We start from the raw sequence: 21,285 nt of genomic DNA, 5'->3' as shown, positions 1-21,285 counted from the left end.
TAATAACCTATGTGACATGTCAGTCGTCACGTGAGGTCACAGACCCTGAGCTGCTTTGGGGATTAGTGTGGACGGTTACAAAGCATGGCTTGCTCCTGCAGTGTTTTAAAAATTGAGGTTGGAGAGTTGAAGGAGGAGGTCTTGCTTCTCCAGGAGGAGATTAGGAGGCTGAAGGTCCACCTCAATGGGTCTGGGAGAGAGTGTGAGGTGGCTGGAGTTGTGGGGAATGAGGCTTCTAGCAGTGAGGTGCAGTCTGTCTCTCGCTGTGAGGAGGCTGTAGCTGGGGAGGTAGCAACGGCTACCAGCAGTGAGGTGCAGTCCAGCACCTGCTACAAGTGGCGAGTGGTTCACAGTAATGGAAGGCGCATCAGAGTAAGGAAAGTTAAGAGTGAAGATCTGAAGGTAGGAAATCGCTTCTCTGTTCTTCAGGATGAATGTACTTCAGTGGCCAGTGAAAGTAAGGGTACTACTGCCCCTGCTAATGGAGGCAAGCGCATTCTTGTGGTTGGTGACTCTCAGGTAAGATATATTGACCGTGCTTTTTGTAATAGGAATAAGAAGATGAGAGATAGAGTGTGCTTCCCTGGAGCTGGTGTTGGGGACATTGTCAACAGGCTGGATAATATCACGTCAGGTAATGGGAACAAGCCCATTATCTGTCTCAGTGCTGGTGGAAATGATATTGGGAAGGGTAGGAGAGAAGAGCTGCTAGATAAGTACAGGTCAGCTATAGATTTCATTAAGTCTAAGGGAGGGATCCCAATCATATGTAGCATCTTGCCTAGAAGGGGAGTAGGAAATGAATGGTTGTCTAGGGCAATTGGTGTAAATTGCTGGCTAGACAGATACTGCAAGGAACTTGCAATCCCATTCATTGACAACTGGAACAACTTTTATGGCAAACATGATATGTATGCAAGGGATGGGGTACATCTCTCTGGGGCTGGGGTGGTAGCACTTGCAGACTCGATTGAGAAGGCCATTGGTGAAATGCCTATGATTTTAAACTGAAGGAAGATAGAGGTATGGGTGTGTGTGGGAAACAAGCAGGTTGCAACACTTGGGTTGGAAACAGTAAATGTATAAAAGGCATTCAGCATGAAGTTATAAATAAAGACAATAGATCAGGTCAGCAAACAAAGGGGGACAGCAGAGGGCAGCAAGGGACTAGCTCCCTTAAGGTTTACTATACTAATAGCAGGAGTGTAAGAAATAAGATAGATGAGCTAAGATTAATTGCAAGTGCAGGAAACATAGATATTATTGCTATAACAGAGACCTGGCTTAATCTGAAAGATAGAGAGATGCCCTCTGAATGTCACATACAAGGCTATAAATTATTCCACACTGACAGGGTCAACAGGAAAGGTGGTGGAGTAGCGATGTATGTCAGAGACAATTTAAATTGTTGTGTTAGACAAGATATTAAATTAGAAGCGTCAGCCACTGAATCTGTTTGGTTACAGCTTCTCGAGGGCCGAGAAAAACTAATTTTGGGTGTGATTTACAGGGCCCCAAATCTTGATAGGGAGTGCAGTAAACTTCTATGGGACGAAATTCGTAAGGCATCTACATACGAAAATGTTGTGCTAATGGGAGATTTCAACTATAGACAGATTGACTGGAGCAATTTGACAGGAAATTTAGAGTCAGGTGACTTTCTTGATACGATCCAGGATTGTTTTTTAAAACAGTTTGTGACAGAGCCAACTAGGGGAAATAACCTCCTTGACTTGGTTCTTGCCAGTAGGGAAACACTAATTAATAATCTTGAGGTTAATGATGAGCTTGGGGAAAGTGATCACAAATCACTCAGTTTTAATATATCATGGAATTCCCCTAATAATGGCAATCAAGTCTCCGTCCCTAACTTTCGCTTGGCTGATTTCATAGGACTGAAAAATTACTTAGGTGGGCTGAACTGGAATGACCTGACTAAGGGTCAGGTAGGTGGTGATGGTTGCCGATATGATGCTTTCCAGGGCATAGTTCTAGCTGCTCAGTCAAATTATGTTCCAAATAGGGAAATCAGATCAAACAAAAATGATCCTAAATGGATGAACAATAGATTAAAATATCTGATTGGTCAAAAGAGAGGCATATATAGGCAAATCAAAAGAGGAGAGGGGCAATTGAGAAATCGATATATTCAGTTAAAGAGAGAAATAAAAAAGGGAATTAGAAAAGCAAAAAGAGATTATGAGGTTAAAGTTGCAAGAGAATCGAAGACTAACCCAAAAGGATTCTTTCAGGTATACAGAAGTAAGATCAGGGACAAGATAGGCCCACTCAAAAGTTCCTCGGGTCAGCTCACTGACAGTGATAAGGGAATGTGTAGAATTTTTAACACATACTTCCTCTCAGTTTTTACACAGGAGGATACCAGCGATATTCCAGTAATGATAAATTATGTAGAACAGGACGATAATAAACTGTGCACTATTAGGGTCACAAGTGACATGGTCCTTAGGCAAATAGATAAATTAAAACCTAACAAATCCCCAGGCCCTGATGAACTGTATGCAAGGGTTCTAAAGGAATGTAAAGAGGAGCTTAGCACACCTTTGGCTAATCTTTTCAACATATCACTACAAACTGGCATGGTGCCAGATAAGTGGAAAATGGCAAATGTGATACCTATTTTCAAAACAGGTGACAGGTCCATAGCTTCGAACTATAGACCAATAAGCCTAACCTCCATAGTGGGAAAATTTATGGAATCAATAATTGCCGAGGCAGTTCGTAGCCACCTTGAAAAGCATAAATTAATCAACGAATCTCAGCATGGTTTTACAAAGGGGCGTTCCTGCCTTACGAATTTATTAACTTTTTTCACTAAGGTATTTGAGGAGGTAGATCATGGTAATGAATATGATATTGTGTATATGGACTTCAGTAAGGCTTTTGACAGGGTCCCACATCAGAGACTATTGAGGAAAATTAAAGCACATGGAATAGGAGGAGAAATTTTTTCCTGGATAGAGGCATGGTTGACAAATAGGCAGCAGAGAGTTTGCATAAATGGGGAGAAATCAGAGTGGGGAAGCGTCACGAGCGGTGTTCCACAGGGGTCAGTGTTGGGCCCCCTGCTGTTCACAATCTACATAAACGACATAGATGAGGGCATAAAGAGCGACATCGGCAAGTTTGCCGATGACACCAAAATAGGCCGTCGAATTCATTCTGACGAGGACATTCGAGCACTCCAGGAAGATTTGAATAGACTGATGCAGTGGTCGGAGAAGTGGCAGATGCAGTTTAATATAGACAAATGCAAAGTTCTAAATGTTGGACAGGACAATAACCATGCCACATATAAACTAAATAATGTGGATCTTAATATTACGGATTGCGAAAAAGATTTAGGAGTTCTGGTTAGCAGTAATCTGAAACCAAGACAACAGTGCATAAGTGTTCGCAATAAAGCTAATAGAATCCTTGGCTTCATATCAAGAAGCATAAATAATAGGAGTCCTCAGGTTGTTCTTCAACTCTATACATCCTTGGTTAGGCCTCATTTAGATTATGCTGCACAGTTTTGGTCACCGTATTACAGAATGGATATAAATTCTCTGGAAAATGTACAAAGGAGGATGACAAAGTTGATCCCATGTATCAGAAACCTTCCCTATGAGGATAGACTAAGGGCCCTGAAACTGCACTCTCTAGAAAGACGTAGAATTAGGGGGGATATGATTGAGGTGTATAAATGGAAGACAGGAATAAATAAAGGGGATGTAAATAGTGTGCTGAAAATATCTAGCCTAGACAGGACTCGCAGCAATGGTTTTAAGTTGGAAAAATTCAGATTCAGGAAGGATATAGGAAAGTACTGGTTTGGTAATAGAGTTGTGGATGAGTGGAACAAACTCCCAAATACCGTTATAGAGGCCAGAACGTTGTGTAGCTTTAAAAATAGGTTGGATAAATACATGAGTAGATGTGGGTGGGTGTGAGTTAGACCTGATAGCTTGTGCTACCAGGTCGGTTGCCGTGTTCCTCCCTTAAGTCAATGTGACCTGACCTGACTAGGTTGGGTGCATTGGCTTAAGCCGGTAGGAGACTTGGACCTGCCTCGCATGGGCCAGTAGGCCTTCTGCAGTGTTCCTTCGTTCTTATGTTCTTATCTTATTAATGAAAATAATTACCAGATATACTAAGCAAATTTCCTAAATTTGCTTGTAACAGATAAGTGAACTATAGATATGTAGATATAAATCCATATGTATTCCTGTTAACCCTTTGGGGCCTAGTTCCTAGGCCTTTTGTGTATCCATATGCTCTCGCGCTACCGTCCACAGGATGGATATGGGGTGCACAATAAACTAGCCACTTCGGTGGCAAAATCTAATCTCGGCCATCAAACTGATTGTCAGATTTCCGTGATATCTCTTCTCCATGATGGTTATGTCTCATTAAAATCATTCACTGTGGGGTTTTATTTAAAAAAACTCTACGTGTTGGAGTAAAAGCAAGTTTAGATTTGAAATAGGCGTCCCAAAATTAGTTTGAGTGAATTAACAAGTTTTTGTGGTGATCCGGGGTTGAAGCGACCACTGCCTACTGTAAACAATAGGGCGTGATCTGTCAGTAGCATCCAGGCCTCGCTGGGTATAGTACTGCTGGCTAAGTCAGAAGAAAACAATTGCAAGTGATAAGACACATTTGTTGCCAGGTAAGCAGAGTTGGAATCGAAGGCATCGTCCGAAACAGATTGTACGTGTAGGTACAATTTGTACGAACCCATGTGCTTACATAATTTGTTGACATTCAAATTCTGTATTTACCAAAAAGTACATAACATTAGAAAGAAGGAACACTGTAGCAGGTCCAGGTCTCCTACCGGCTTAAGACAATGACCCTCCTAGTCAGGTCAGGTCACATTCACTTAAGGAAGGGGCACGGCATCAGACCTACTAGCACAAGCTAGTCAGGTCTACTCGCACCCATTCACGCCCACTAATGTATTTATCTAACCTATTTTTAAAACTACACAACGTCTTAGCTTCTATGACGGTACTTGGGAGTTTGTTTCACTCATCCACAACTCTTACCAAACCAGTGCTTACCTACATCCTTCCTGAATCTGAATTTTTCCAACTTGAAACCATTGCTGCAAGTCCTGTCTTGGCTAGATATTTTTAGCAAGCTATTTACAACCCCTTTATTTATTCCTGTCCCCTCAAAGGAGGTTCCTTGACGCTGGTGAGGGGCTCTTGATCTTGGGAATTGGATCTGTACTGTGGTTCCCTGAATTGAGCCTGAATACTTTCCATCCCCCCCCACATGCACTATAATCCTATGGGTTTAGCGCTCCCACATAATTGTAATTGTATTTATTCCAGTTTTCCATTTATACACCTCAGTCGTATCCCCCCTAATTCTACGCCTTTCAAGAGAGTGCAGATTCAGGGCCTTCAGTCTATCCTCATTCATAGGGAAGATTTCTGATACATGGGATCAACTTTGTCATCCTCCTTTGTACGTTTTCCAGAGCATTTATATCTATTCCGTAATATATCTATTCCGTAATTATTTATATCTATTCCGTAATTATTTATATCTATTCCATATTTATGCTGTGCAGCATAATCTAAATGAGGCCTAACCAAGGATATATAAAGTTGAACAACCTAAGGACTCCTATTATGTATGCTTCTTGATATGAAGCCAAGTATCACTTAAACCACCAGCCAGCATCACTTAAACTTACTCTGCCAGTGGGAATGCTGAGTTTTTGGTTGTGTTTGAAGTGTCTTTTTATGTTACTGTTATGGGTTGGTGCCTTAAACGAATTAATATTAACCTTTGATGTGCTGTTTATGCAAAAAAACAAATATGTTTGCTTGTATCCCCCCCCCAAAAAAAAAAAAAATTGTGCAAGAAATAACAATTGTTGTCAGGAAATAAATAATATTCTTGTATTTTGCATAATATAATGGAAGAGTTCTGACCAGGACTTAAACTCCCTCTTAACACGTAATATTATTAGAAAGCCTCTATTACATGTATTTCTTGAGTAGGCAGTTATATGTATGAGGAGACATTTCATAATGAAAATACCACCACTTTGCTTATTAACTTCAAAAAGTCTTCTTCAAGGAAGGGGGTGGTGCATTGCTGCTGGTGAAGGACTCTTGATCCAAAATTTTTTGAGCTACCCTCCTTGAATTAACCCTGATTATTGTACCTCCCAATTCTCAGGTATTGTGTGACTTATGGGCTTAGCACTTTCCCATAATTGTACAGTAATACCCATAATTATAATGTCATGGAAATGATGGGATTTCTCCAAAAGTTGTATTGTTCAGTTGAATGTATATACCAAATATTTTCTCATTTTAAATAAAGCAGCAAATAAATGGACTTGGCTTTGTTTTCTTTGTCTTTATCTTATTTAATTTATATTGTGGATACCAGATATATTATGTTACTTTTTTGCAACTACTCTTTTAGATGCTGCTGCTCATTATTGAGGATTAAGTGTACATCTGGGGTCTTTCACCCCCAGTTTGAAGACTGCAAAGTCAAATGGGATCACCAAGATACATTGTTTCCATTAATTTTTTCCTGGGCCTTCTTGATCGTATGATCTTTAAATGTCACTGGTATGAGTGGAGATAGCAGTCTTTATTGTTGCCCATCTTTATTATGGTCTGTCAGTCTATGGCTCGTTGACCCTTAAGTCAATAATACTCTGATACATAGTCTGTTTAACAGAGAATGAAGCTTCTCCATTTTTTGCAACTCATTCAGTACCCTGTTATGCTTGCTGTCCTTTGCTGTCCTGGGAATACAGATTCCCAGAGAGTTTTTAACTAAAACTGATTGTCTTCAACTCTGACTTCCTCTGTTTTCCTTTATAATCTCTTGATGTTTCTGTCTCTACCAGTAATGTTAGCTACTCCTTTACTATATAGGCCTAATTGACCAACAAAAATTTAGTGCATTTTATTACTGAAATAATTTGGCCATTTTTTTTTTTTTTATTATTATCACACCGGCCGATTCCCACCAAGGCAGGGTGGCCCGAAAAAGAAAAACTTTCACCATCATTCACTCCATCACTGTCTTGCCAGAAGGGTGCTTTACACTACAGTTTTTAAACTGCAACATTAACACCCCTCCTTCAGAGTGCAGGCACTGTACTTCCCATCTCCAGGACTCAAGTCCGGCCTGCCGGTTTCCCTGAATCCCTTCATAAATGTTACTTTGCTCACACTCCAACAGCACGTCAAGTATTAAAAACCATTTGTCTCCATTCACTCCTATCAAACACGCTCACGCATGCCTGCTGGAAGTCCAAGCCCCTCGCACACAAAACCTCCTTTACCCCCTCCCTCCAACCCTTCCTAGGCCGACCCCTACCCCGCCTTCCTTCCACTACAGACTGATACACTCTTGAAGTCATTCTGTTTCGCTCCATTCTCTCTACATGTCCGAACCACCTCAACAACCCTTCCTCAGCCCTCTGGACAACAGTTTTGGTAATCCCGCACCTCCTCCTAACTTCCAAACTACGAATTCTCTGCATTATATTCACACCACACATTGCCCTCAGACATGACATCTCCACTGCCTCCAGCCTTCTCCTCGCTGCAACATTCATCACCCACGCTTCACACCCATATAAGAGCGTTGGTAAAACTATACTCTCATACATTCCCCTCTTTGCCTCCAAGGACAAAGTTCTTTGTCTCCACAGACTCCTAAGTGCACCACTCACTCTTTTTCCCTCATCAATTCTATGATTCACCTCATCTTTCATAGACCCATCTGCTGACACGTCCACTCCCAAATATCTGAATACGTTCACCTCCTCCATACTCTCTCCCTCCAATCTGATATTCAATCTTTCATCACCTAATCTTTTTGTTATCCTCATAACCTTACTCTTTCCTGTATTCACCTTTAATTTTCTTCTTTTGCACACCCTACCAAATTCATCCACCAATCTCTGCAACTTCTCTTCAGAATCTCCCAAGAGCACAGTGTCATCAGCAAAGAGCAGCTGTGACAACTCCCACTTTGTGTGTGATTCTTTATCTTTTAACTCCACGCCTCTTGCCAAGACCCTCGCATTTACTTCTCTTACAACCCCATCTATAAATATATTAAACAACCACGGTGACATCACACATCCTTGTCTAAGGCCTACTTTTACTGGGAAAAAATTTCCCTCTTTCCTACATACTCTAACTTGAGCCTCACTATCCTCGTAAAAACTCTTCACTGCTTTCAGTAACCTACCTCCTACACCATACACTTGCAACATCTGCCACATTGCCCCCCTATCCACCCTGTCATACGCCTTTTCCAAATCCATAAATGCCACAAAGACCTCTTTAGCCTTATCTAAATACTGTTCACTTATATGTTTCACTGTAAACACCTGGTCCACACACCCCCTACCTTTCCTAAAGCCTCCTTGTTCATCTGCTATCCTATTCTCCGTCTTACTCTTAATTCTTTCAATTATAACTCTACCATACACTTTACCAGGTACACTCAACAGACTTATCCCCCTATAATTTTTGCACTCTCTTTTATCCCCTTTGCCTTTATACAAAGGAACTATGCATGCTCTCTGCCAATCCCTAGGTACCTTACCTTCTTCCATACATTTATTAAATAATTGCACCAACCACTCCAAAACTATATCCCCACCTGCTTTTAACATTTCTATCTTTATCCCATCAATCCCGGCTGCCTTACCCCCTTTCATTTTACCTACTGCCTCACGAACTTCCCCCACACTCACAACTGGCTCTTCCTCACTCCTACAAGATGTTATTCCTCCTTGCCCTATACACGAAATCACAGCTTCCCTATCTTCATCAACATTTAACAATTCCTCAAAATATTCCTTCCATCTTCCCAATACCTCTAACTCTCCATTTAATAACTCTCCTCTCCTATTTTTAACTGACAAATCCATTTGTTCTCTATTCTTTCTTAACTTGTTAATCTCACTCCAAAACTTTTTCTTATTTTCAACAAAATTTGTTGATAACATCTCACCCACTCTCTCATTTGCTCTCTTTTTACATTGCTTCACCACTCTCTTAACTTCTCTCTTTTTCTCCATATACTCTTCCCTCCTTGCATCACTTCTACTTTGTAAAAACTTCTCATATGCTAACTTTTTCTCCCTTACTACTCTCTTTACATCATCATTCCACCAATCGCTCCTCTTCCCTCCTGCACCCACTTTCCTGTAACCACAAACTTCTGCTGAACACTCTAACACTACATTTTTAAACCTACCCCATACCTCTTCGACCCCATTGCCTATGCTCTCATTAGCCCATCTATCCTCCAATAGCTGTTTATATCTTACCCTAACTGCCTCCTCTTTTAGTTTATAAACCTTCACCTCTCTCTTCCCTGATGCTTCTATTCTCCTTGTATCCCATCTACCTTTTACTCTCAGTGTAGCTACAACTAGAAAGTGATCTGATATATCTGTGGCCCCTCTATAAACATGTACATCCTGAAGTCTACTCAACAGTCTTTTATCTACCAATACATAATCCAACAAACTACTGTCATTTCGCCCTACATCATATCGTGTATACTTATTTATCCTCTTTTTCTTAAAATATGTATTACCTATAACTAAACCCCTTTCTATACAAAGTTCAATCAAAGGGCTCCCATTATCATTTACACCTGGCACCCCAAACTTACCTACCACACCCTCTCTAAAAGTTTCTCCTACTTTAGCATTCAAGTCCCCTACCACAATTACTCTCTCACTTGGTTCAAAGGCTCCTATACATTCACTTAACATCTCCCAAAATCTCTCTCTCTCCTCTGCATTCCTCTCTTCTCCAGGTGCATACACGCTTATTATGACCCACTTCTCGCATCCAACCTTTACTTTAATCCACATAATTCTTGAATTTACACATTCATATTCTCTTTTCTCCTTCCATAACTGATCATTTAACATTACTGCTACCCCTTCCTTTGCTCTAACTCTCTCAGATACTCCAGATTTAATCCCATTTATTTCCCCCCACTGAAACTCTCCTACCCCCTTCAGCTTTGTTTCGCTTAGGGCCAGGACATCCAACTTCTTTTCATTCATAACATCAGCAATCATCTGTTTCTTGTCATCCGCACTACATCCACGCACATTTAAGCAACCCAGTTTTATAAAGTTTTTCTTCTTCTCTTTTTTAGTAATTGTATACAGGAGAAGGGGTTACTAGCCCATTGCTCCCGGCATTTTAGTCGCCTCATACGACACGCATGGCTTACGGAGGAAAGATTCTTTTCCACTTCCCCATGGACAATAGAAGAAATAAAAAAGAACAAGAGCTATTTAGAAAAAGGAGAAAAACCTAGATGTATGTATATATATATATGCATGTGCGTGTCTGTGAAGTGTGACCAAAGTGTAAGTAGGAGTAGCAAGATATCCCTGTTATCTTAGCGTGTTTATGAGACAGAAAAAGAAACCAGCAATTTGGCCATGCCTTAAGTTAATCAGTAATTAGTTATATTTAATTATTTTTAATTCATTAGTAATACTGTACCATTTCATGGTACAAAGTACTACTACTAGTATTTCTTTTCTTATGCCAAATCAAAGTTGAGAACAACATCCAGTATTGGGCCCCTACTTAAACAAGATGGGTCCTGCACAGATGACAGCAAGGAAATGAATGAGCTACTCAAGTCCCAATATGACTCAGTTTTTAGCGAGCCGCTAACCAGACTGAGAGTCGAAGATCTAAATTAATTTTTTGTGAGAGAGCCACAGAATTTGGTATACACAAGACTATCTGATGTTATCCTGATGCCAAATGACTTCGAACAGGCGATAAATGACATGCCCATGCACTCTGCCCCAGGGCCAGACTCATGGAACTCCGTGTTATCAAGAACTGCAAGAAGTCCCTATCACATGCTTTTAACATCCTATGGAGAGGGAGCATGGACACAGTTACTAAAAACAACAGACATAGCCCTGCTCCGCAAAGGGGGCAGTAAAGCAATAGCAAAGAACTACAGACCGATAGCACTAACATCCCATATCATAAAAATCTTTGAAAGGGTCCTAAGAAGCAAGATCACCACCCATCTAGATACCCATCAGTTTCACAACCCAGGGCAACATGTGTTTAGAGCAGGTTGCTCCTCTCTGTTCCAACTGCTGGATCACTATGTCAAGGTCCCAGATGCACTAGAAGACAAAAAGAATGCAGATGTAATAATACACAAACTTTGCAAAAGCCTTCAAGAAGTGTGACCATGGTGTAATAGCACACAAAATGCATGCTAAAGGAATAACAGGAAAAGTTGGTAGATGGATCTATAATTTCCTTACAAACAGAACACAAAGTAGTAGTCAACAGAGTAAAATCTGAGGCGGCTACAGTGAAAAGCTCTGTTCTGCAAGGCACAGTACTCGCTCCAATCTTGTTTCTCATCCTCATATCTGACATAGACAAGGATGTCAGCCACAGCACCATGTCTTCCTTTGCAGATGACACCCGAATCTGCATGACAGTGTCTTCCATGCAGACACTGCAAGGCTCCAGGCAGACATCAACCAAATCTTTCAATGGGCTGCAGAAAACAATATGAAGTTCAATGGTGAGAAATTTCAATTACTCTGATATGGTAAACATGAGGAAATTAAAACTTCATCAGAGTATAAAACAAATTCCAGCCACAAAATAGAGCAAAAAACTTATGTCAAAGACCTGGGAGTGATCATGTCGGAGGATCTCACCTTCAAGGACCATAACATTGTATCAATCACATCTGCTAGAAAAATGACAGGATGGATAATGAGAACCTTCAAAACTAGGAATGCCAAGCCCATGATGACACTCTTCAGGTCGCTTGTTCTATCTAGGCTGGAATATTGATGCACACTAACAGCACCTTTCAAGGCAGGTGAAATTGCTGACCTAGAAAATGTACAGAGAACCTTCATGGCGTGCATAACGGAGGTAAAACACCTCAATTACTGGGAGTGCTTGAAGTTCCTGAACCTGTACTCCCTGGAATGCAGGTGGGAGAGATACATGATTATATACACTCTGGAAAATCCTACAGGGACTAGTACCGAACTTGCACACAAAAATCACTCGCTACTAAAGCAAAAGACTCGTCAGACGATGCAACATCCCCCCAATGAAAAACAGGTGTTGCTAGCATGTTAAGAGACAACACACTAAGTGTCAGGGGCCCATGACTGTTCAACTGCCTCCCAGCATACATAAGGGGGATTACCAATAGACCCTTGGCTGTCTTCAAGCAGGAACTGGACAAGCACCTAAAGTTGGTACCTGACCAGCCGGGCTGTGGCTCATACGTTGGATTGCGTGCAGCCAGCAGTAACTGCCTGGTTGATCAGGCTCTGATCCACCATGAGGCCTGGTCACAGACCGGGCCGTGGGGCCGTTGACCCCCGGAACTCTCTCCAGGTAACTCCAGGTAAAAAGACTAACATTAATTGTTAGTTATAAAGAACATGTAGTTACATAATATTGTTCCTCACTTATGATATTGACACTAAAGCCAATTAATTATTTACAAATGCTGATCTACAGTGGTCAGTCGTCATGTGAGGTCACAGACCCTGAGCTGCTTTGGGGATTAGTGTGGATGGTTACAAAGCATGGCTTGCTTTTGCAGTGTTTTAAAATCTGAGGTTGGAGAGTTGAAGGAGGAAGTCTTGCTTCTCCAGGAGGAAATTAGGAGGCTAAAGGTTCACCTCAATGGGTTTGGGAGTGAGTGTGAGGTGGCTGGAATGGTGGAGGGGAATGAGGCTACCAGCAGCGAGGTGCAATCCAGCACCTGCTACAAGTGGCAGGTGGTTCCCAGAAATGGGAAGAGCATCAAAATAAGGAAAGTTAAGAGAGAAGATTTGAAGGTAGGAAATCGCTTCTCTGTTCTTCAGGATGAGTGTACTTCAGTGGCCAGTGAAAGTAAAGGTACTACTTCCCCTGCAAATAGAGGTAAGCAAATCCTTGTGGTTGGTGACTCACAGGTAAGATATATGGACTGTGCTTTCTGTAATAGGAATAAGAAGGTAAGAGATAGTGTGCTTCCCAGGAGCTGGTGTTAGTGACATAGTCAACAGGTTGGATAATATCATGTCAGGTAATGGGAACAAGCCTATTATCTGTCTCAGTGCTGGTGGAAATGATATTGGGAAGGGTAGGAGAAAAGAGCTGCTAGTAAAGTACAGGTCAGCTATAGATTTAATTAAGTCTAAGGGAGGGGTCCTAATCATATGTAGCATCTTGCCTAGAAGGGAAGTGGGCAATGAATGGTTGTCTAGGGCAATTGGTGTAAATTGCTGGCTAGACAGATACTGCAAGGAACTTACAATTCCATTCATTGACAACTGGCAAACAGGATATGTATGCAAGGGATGGGGTTCATTTCTCTGGGGCAAGGGTGGTAGCACTTGCAAACTCAATCGAGAGGGACATTGCTGAAATGCCTAGGATTTTAAACTGATAGAAGATAGAGGTATGGGTGTGTGTGTGTGTGTGGGAAACAGGCAGGTTGCAACACTAGGGTTGAAAAAAGTAAATGTATGAAAGACATTCATCATGAAGTTATAAATAAAGACAATAGATCAGGTCAGCAAACAAAGGGACACAGCAGAGAGCAGTAAGGGACTAGCTCCCTTAACCCTTAAACGGTCCAAAGAGATTGACATTCAAATTCGTAGTGCTACAAAAGTAGATCTACTTTTTTTTACATATTTTCAAATATAACAAAAAAAAAATGTAGATGAAAGTTTTTTTTTACACGTTTTCAAATGTAAAACAAAAAAGAAGATCTACATTTTTTTACATACTTTCAGATGTTGAAAAAACGTATATATACGTTTGGACCATTTAAGGGTTAAGGTTTACTATACTAATAGCAGGAGTGTAAGAAATAAGATAGATAAGCTAAGATTAATTGCAAGTGCAGGAAACATAGATATTATTGCTATAACAGAGACCTGGCTCAATCTGAAAGGTAGAGAGGTGTCTGAATGTCACATACAAGGCTACAAATTATTCCACACTGACAGGGTCAACAGGAAGGGTGGTGGAGTAGCAATGTATGTCAGAGACAATTTAAATTGTTGCATAACCAAACTGAATCTGTTTGGTTACAGCTTCTCGAGGACCATGAAAAGCTAATTTTGGGTGTGATTGACAGGCCCCCAAATCTTGATAGGGAGTGCAGTAAACTTCTAGGCGACGAAATTCGTAAGGCATCTACATACATCTACATGTTGTGCTAATGGGAGATTTCAACTATAGACAGATTGACTGGAGCAATTTGACAGGAAATTTAGTCAAGTGACTTTCTTGATACGATTCAGGATTGTTTTTTAAAACAGTTTGTGACAGAACCAACTAGAGGAAATAACCTGCTTGACTTGGTTCTTGCCAGCAGGGAAATGCTAATTAATAATCTTGAGGTTAATGATGAGCTTGGGGAAAGTGATCACAAATCACTCAATTTTAATATATCATGGAATTTCCCTAATAATGGCAATCAAGTCTCTCTCCCTGACTTCCACTTGGCTGATTTCATACGACTGAAAAATTACTTGGGTGAGCTAAACTGGAATGACCTGACTGTGGGTCAGGTAGGTGGTGATGATTGCCGATATGATGTTTTCCAGGGCATAGTTCTAGCTGCTCAGACAACTTATGTTCCAAATAGGGAAATCAGATCAAACAAAAATGATCCTAAATGGATGAACAATAGACTAAAACATCTCATTGGTCAAAAGAGAGGCATATATAGGCAAATCAAAAGAGGAGAGGGGCAATTAAGAAATCAATATATTCAGCTAAATAGAGAAATAAAAAGGGGAATAAGAAAAGCAAAAGGAGATTGAGGTTAAAGTTGCGAGAGAATCGAAGACTAACCCAAAAGGATTCTTTCATGTATACAGAAGCAAGATCAGGGACAAGATAGGCCCACTCAAAAGTTACTCGCGTTAGCTCATGGACAGTGATAAGGAGATTTGTAGAATTTTTAACACATACTTCCTCTGAGTTTTTACACAGGAAGATACTAGTGATATTCCAGAAGTAATAAATTATGTAGAACAGGACGATAATAAACTATGTTCGATTAGGGTCACAAGTGACATGGTCCTTAGGCAAATAGATAAATTAAAACATAACAAATTCACAGGCCCTGATGAACTGTATGCAAGGGTTCTAAAGGAATGTAAAGAGGAGCTTAGCAAACCTTTGGCTAATCTTTTCAACATACCACTGCAGACTGGCATTGTGCCAGATAAGTGGAAAATGGCAAATGTGATACCTGTTTTCAAAGCAGGTACAGTAACAGGTCCTTAGCTTTGAACTATAGACCAGTAAGCCTAACCTCTATAGTGGGAAAATTTATGGAATCAATAATTGCTGAGGCAGTTCGTAGCCACCTTGAAAAGCATAATTGATCAACGAATCTCAGCATGGTGTTACAAAGGGGCGTTCCTCCCTTACGAATTTATTAACTTTTTTCATTAAGGTATTTGAGGAGGTAGATCATGGTAATGAATATGATATTGTGTATATGGACTTCAGTAAGGCTTTTGGCAGGGTCCCACATCAGAGACTATTGAGGAAAATTAAGGCACATAGAATAGGAGGAGAAATTTTTTCCTGGATAGAGGCATGGTCGACAAATAGGCAGCAGAGAGTTTGCTTAAATGGGGAGAAATCAGAGTTGGGAAGCGTCATGAGCAGTGTTCCACAGGGGTCAGTGTTGGGCTCCCTGTTGTTCACAATCTACATAAACGACACTGAAGGCATAAAGAGCGATTTAAGCAAGTTTGCCGATGATGCCAAAATTGGCCATCAAATTCATTCTGACAAGGACAGAGCACTCCAGGAAGATTTGAATAGACTGATGCAGTGGTCGGAGAAGTGGCAGATGCAGTTTTATATAGACAAATGCAAAGTTCTAAATGTTGGACAGGAAAATAACCATGCCACATATAAACTAAATAATGTAGATCTTAGTATTACAGATTGCGAAAAAGATTTAGGAGTTCTGGTTAGCAGTAATTTGAAACCAAGACAACAGCGCATAAGTGTTTGCAGTAAAGCTAACAGAATCCTTGGCTTCATATCAAGAAGCATAAATAATAGGAGTCCTCAGGTTGTTCTTCAACTCTATATATCCTTGGTTAGGCCTCATTTAGATTATGCTGCACAGTTTTGGTCACCGTATTACAGAATGGATATAAATGCTCTGGAAAATGTACAGAGGAGGATGACAAAATTGTTCCCATGTATCAGAAATCTTTCCTATGAGAATAGACTGAGGGCCCTGAATCTGCATTATCTAGAAAGGCATAGAATTAGGGGGGATATGACTGAGGTGTATAAATGGAAGACAGGAATAATTAAAGGGGATGTAAATAGCGTGCTGAAAATATCTAGCCTAGACAGGACTCGCAGCAATGGTTTAAAGTTGGAAAAATTCAGATTCAGGAAGGATATAGGAAAGCACTGGTTTGGTAATAGAGTTGTGGATGAGTGGAACAAACTCCCGAGTGCAGTTAGAGGCTAAAACGTTGTGTAGTTTTAAGAACAGGTTAGATAAATACATGAGTGGGTGTGGGTGGGTGTGAGTTGGACCTCATTAGCTTGTGCTACTAGGTCAGTTGTGTTCCTTAAGTGAATGTGACCTGACCTGACTAGGTTGGGGCATTGGCTTAAGCTGGTAGGAGACTTGGACCTGCCTCGCATGGGCCAGTAGGCCTACTGCAGTGTTCTTTCTTTCTTATCTTCTTAAATACAATATACAAACAAAAATTATTGTAAATATATAGTTTTTCATTTTTCCAATTCATTCATAATTTGTATATGCTCATTATATCTAGAAAGAGCTTACATTTGTTTAATAGACTGGTGAAAAACTGTGCCCACGATAGTTTTAATAATTAATGCGTAATTTTCTTAAGGTTGAATTATAAACAGTGGCCCCTAGAGTTATATTTGTTTGTTTTAGAAGGTGTATTGTATCTCCAAAATAAAACTCAAACCTGAAAATACATGGTTTTATAGTAAATTCATTCCATGATGCCAGAACATGCCCAACCTTCCCATATGTTATTAGTAACACGTGTAAATTACCTAGGATAACCTCAAAAAAAATCAAAGTGACTTACTTCCACTGGGAGACAAGCTTAAACATAATTTTGCATGTCAGTATTAAGGGCTTTGCCCAGGGCCTGTATAAAAGATTCTCTACTCACATCCACAGTGATGGGCATTTTTGAAAACAATACTCCCAGAAACACATCACTGGATGTAAGCAGAGGATCTCTTATACAGGCTCTACAAGTTTCATATTAAAAAATCCCATGTCACAGGTTAAGAGTTTTGTCTCAGTGCTCTAAACTTTGAGTATCCTTCTTATGGTGTTCAACTGCCATTGGTAACACCCTGGCATTTGTTTACTGTTAGGTTAAGAAGAATTTCTCGTAAATCTCAGTCCTTTACTGATTTCATGCTGGTATATGTGCATTCATGTATGGAATTAATTACCTACCTGTATATGAGAGTACATTTTTTGTGATAGCCTATTTGTAACTGCAGTAGAGCTGTGTAGGTGCCCCTTGTTTTATATGATTGGTGGGTTCCTGGCTGGTAGAGCATAAAGCAGATTCATATAAAGTAGATCAGTATTAATGACTAAGACGTAGTGATTTGTTAAAAGACTTTACAGGTTCCACATTTTTTAATAATGTTTACCAAATATTTGAGCTTAGTACCCATGTACCAAATGGTTATAAACAAAAACAAAATGAATTTTGTAAAAAAAAAAAATGAAAAAATAACATATTTCAATTATAATCTCTATACATATACATATGTGGCAGATGTTGCAGGTGTATGGTGTAGGAGGTAGGTTACTGAAAGCAGTGAAGAGTTTTTATGAGGATATTGAGGCTCAAGTTAGAGTATGTAGGAAAGAGGGAAATTATTTCCTAGTAAAAGTAGGCCTTAGACAAGGATGTGTGATGTCACCGTGGTTGTTTAATATATTTATAGATGGGGTTGTAAGAGAAGTAAATGCGAGGGTCTTGGCAAGAGGCGTGGAGTTAAAAGATAAAGAATCACACATAAAGTGGGAGTTGTCACAGTTGCTCTTTGCTGATGACACTCTGCTCTTGGGAGATTCTGAAGAGAAGCTGCAGAGATTGGTGGATGAATTTGGTAGGGTATGCAAAAGAAGAAAATTAAATGTGAATGCAGGAAAGAGTAAGGTTATGGGGATAACAAAAAGATTAGGTGATGAAAGATTGGATATCAGATTGGAGGGAGAGAGTATGGAGGAGATGAATGTATTCAGATATTTGGGAGTGGACGTGTCAGCGGATGGGTCTATGAAAGATGAGGTGAATCATAGAATTGATGAGGGGGAAAAGGGTGAGTGGTGCACTTAGGAGTCTGTGGAGACAAAGAACTTTGTCCTTGGAGGCAAAGAGGGGAATGTATGAGAGTATAGTTTTACCAATGCTCTTATATGGGTGTGAAGCATGGGTGATGAATGTTGCAGCGAGGAGAAGGCTGGAGGCAGTGGAGATGTCATGTCTGAGGGCAATGTGTGGTGTGAATATAATGCAGAGAATTCGTAGTTTGGAAGTTAGGAGGAGGTGCGGGATTACCAAAACTGTTGTCCAGAGGGCTGAGGAAGGGTTGTTGAGGTGGTTCGGACATGTAGAGAGAATGGAGCGAAACAGAATGACTTCAAGAGTGTATCAGTCTGTAGTGGAAGGAAGGCGGGGTAGGGGTCGGCCTAGGAAAGGCTGGAGGGAGGGGGTAAAGGAGGTTTTGTGTGCGAGGGGCTTGGACTTCCAGCAGGCATGCGTGAGCGTGTTTGATGGGAGTGAATGGAGACAAATGGTTTTTAATACTTGACGTGCTGTTGGAGTGTGAGCAAAGTAACATTTATGAAGGGGCTCAGGGAAACCGGCAGGCCGGACTTGAGTCCTGGAGATGGGAAGTACAGTGCCTGCACTCTGAAGGAGGGGTGCTAATGTTGCAGTTTAAAAACTGTAGTGTGAAGCACCCTTCTGGCAAGACAGTGATGGAGTGAATGATGATGAAAGTTTTTCTTTTTCAGGCCACCCTGCCCTGGTGGGAATCGGCCAGTGTGATAATAAAAATAATAATATAATAAAATATATAATACAAAATTAGGGAAAAAATCCACATTTCGTTACTTATTTTTATTAGAATTATGAGTATACAAGATAGGTGCCAAACAGCCATGTACCAAAAATGAATGGGATTAAATAAATGAGAAATCCAATTAAAAATTGGATCATAATCATCTTCCCTTTTACCTCCCTCTTCCCTTCACCACCAGCCAACCAGCCTGTCTGTCTGGGTTGAAGTACTATACACTTGATTAGTCAATTTATGAATGTATATTTTCCAACTACTATTTTAGCCGTTTCTTTGTCCCTAGTCTACATTTGTTATCATTGCAACTCTTCTTCTGGCAGGGTGTTCATTTTCTTTTGACTTTGTTTAAGAAACTTAAATTGACAACCAACATGGGATTTCATTCTATAAGGTGTTATGAGTGTCAATATTAATTAGTTTAATATTGATAAGAGACATTTTGAAAATGTCTCTATAAATTCAAGAGATTTTCAAAATATCAGTTGGTGCTGGAGTTGGGCAATTGTATGCAGGCAGGCCCCACTTTACAGCATTTCACTAATATACAGCAGTTTCCAGGTATACGCATTTTTCATTTATTATGACGTCCTACAATAAATAGATTCTTCACTCTAAGCTAAGGACAAAAATATTTTAAGGCCAATAATGTGTGTATTGTATATGCATTTTTTAGGCCTAGCTACTCTGCTCACTTAACCCTTTGACTGTTGCGGCCGTATATGTACGTCTTACGAGGTACTGTGATTGACGTATATATACTCATAAATTCTAGCGGCTTCAAATCAAGCAGGAGAAAGCTGGTAGGCCCACATGTGAGAGAATGGGTCTGTGTGGTCAGTGTGCACCATATAAAAAAAACCCTGGAGCATGCAGTGCATAATGAGAAAAAAAAAACTCCGACCGTTTTTTTTAATTAAAATGCCAACTTTGTGGTCTATTTTCGTATAGTATTTATGGTTGTATTCTCATTTTCTTGGTCTCATTTGATAGAATGGAAAACATATTATAGAAATAGATGTGATTTTGATTGATTTTACTATAAAAAGAACCTAGAATTGGAGCTCAAAGTAGGGGAAATGTTTGATTTTTGCCAATGTTCAAAAGTAAACAAATGATGCCATTTTCCAATAAATGTCCAATTAGCCATTCTAATATGCAGTCACGAATGGGTTGATGTTATTTATACAATTATTACAGTATTGCAGTAGTCTGCATAATAGTAAGTCTTCTATTTTTTGTTTGAATAAAAATTCAAAATAGAAAGCAAGAATAATATCAGAGGGGACTGGAGATGTGACTGATGAACAAAGAAAATGTTATTTTAGAGCCAGGAATGTCTGCATTGTTCATTCTGGACCTTATTTTGAAATTGTCATATTTTTTAGTTTTCGTGAAATTGGCCAAATTCTAAATTTCTGACCACATTATTAGGTAGTTGAAATCGGTAAATGGGCAGTTTCTTGTACTCAATCGATAGAAAAAATGGAGTTCTAAAGAAATAGCTATGAGTTTGGGCGACTGGAACAATGGAATTAGCTGAAAATAGGGCTCAAAGTTGGCGAAATCGCCGATTTGTAAACATCGCTGAGGTCGCTAACTTCGCGAGAGCATAATTCCGTCAGTTTTCCATCAAATTTCGTTTTCTTGGTGTCATTACAATCGGGAAAAGATTCTCTATCATTTCATAAGAAAAAATAATTTTTTTTTTCTTTTTAAATTTTGCGACACCAGGAGACACCTCAGGATTGGGGGTTGCGACAGTCAAAGGGTTAATATATGATAGTGTAAACATGTTATCAGGCTTTTATTTTCGTTTGAAAGTGAAAAATGGCTATGATTCCCTTTACAGTGATTTTTGCTATACAGCGGTAGCCCAGAACCTAACCTGCTGTGTAAGTGGGGCCCTCTTGTATTAGCAAAAGAGTATAGTGACCATCTGCTTGGTTGCATAAGAATGCATTTTCTCAGCATGTAGTGAATTCCTGGTAGAAATTGGGCCACTGCATATAGGTGATTGTGCATGATGTGAGAAAAATCTTTGTAGTACTTGTATAGTGTCCTATCCAAAATATTTTATGAAACTTTCTTGACT

At 40.0% G+C, this 21,285-nt stretch overlaps 1 protein-coding gene across 8 annotated transcripts in view; it reads left to right on the top strand.

Annotated features, from left to right (window-relative positions):
* Positions 1-21,285, top strand: part of LOC128694630 (uncharacterized) — a 215,196-nt gene that overhangs the window by 38,666 nt on the left and 155,245 nt on the right. For 2 of the 8 annotated variants that reach the window (XM_070095935.1, XM_070095928.1), the window contains exon 1: positions 4,520-4,675. The exons of 3 other annotated variants lie outside the window; for them this stretch is intronic. The gene's annotated coding sequence lies outside the window, so the exon portion shown is untranslated. Of the gene's footprint in view, positions 1-1,025; positions 4,676-16,700; positions 16,720-16,796; positions 16,817-21,285 lie in introns of those variants that run through there. 3 more of the 8 variants (XR_011393421.1, XM_070095930.1, XM_070095929.1) reach the window with 3 other exon arrangements.

Source organism: Cherax quadricarinatus, chromosome 51, assembly GCF_038502225.1.
Source record: "Cherax quadricarinatus isolate ZL_2023a chromosome 51, ASM3850222v1, whole genome shotgun sequence".
Taxonomy (NCBI): Eukaryota; Metazoa; Arthropoda; class Malacostraca; order Decapoda; family Parastacidae; genus Cherax; species Cherax quadricarinatus.
Note: the sequence above shows the minus strand (reverse complement) of the source record. Positions and strands in the feature narration are given on the sequence as shown.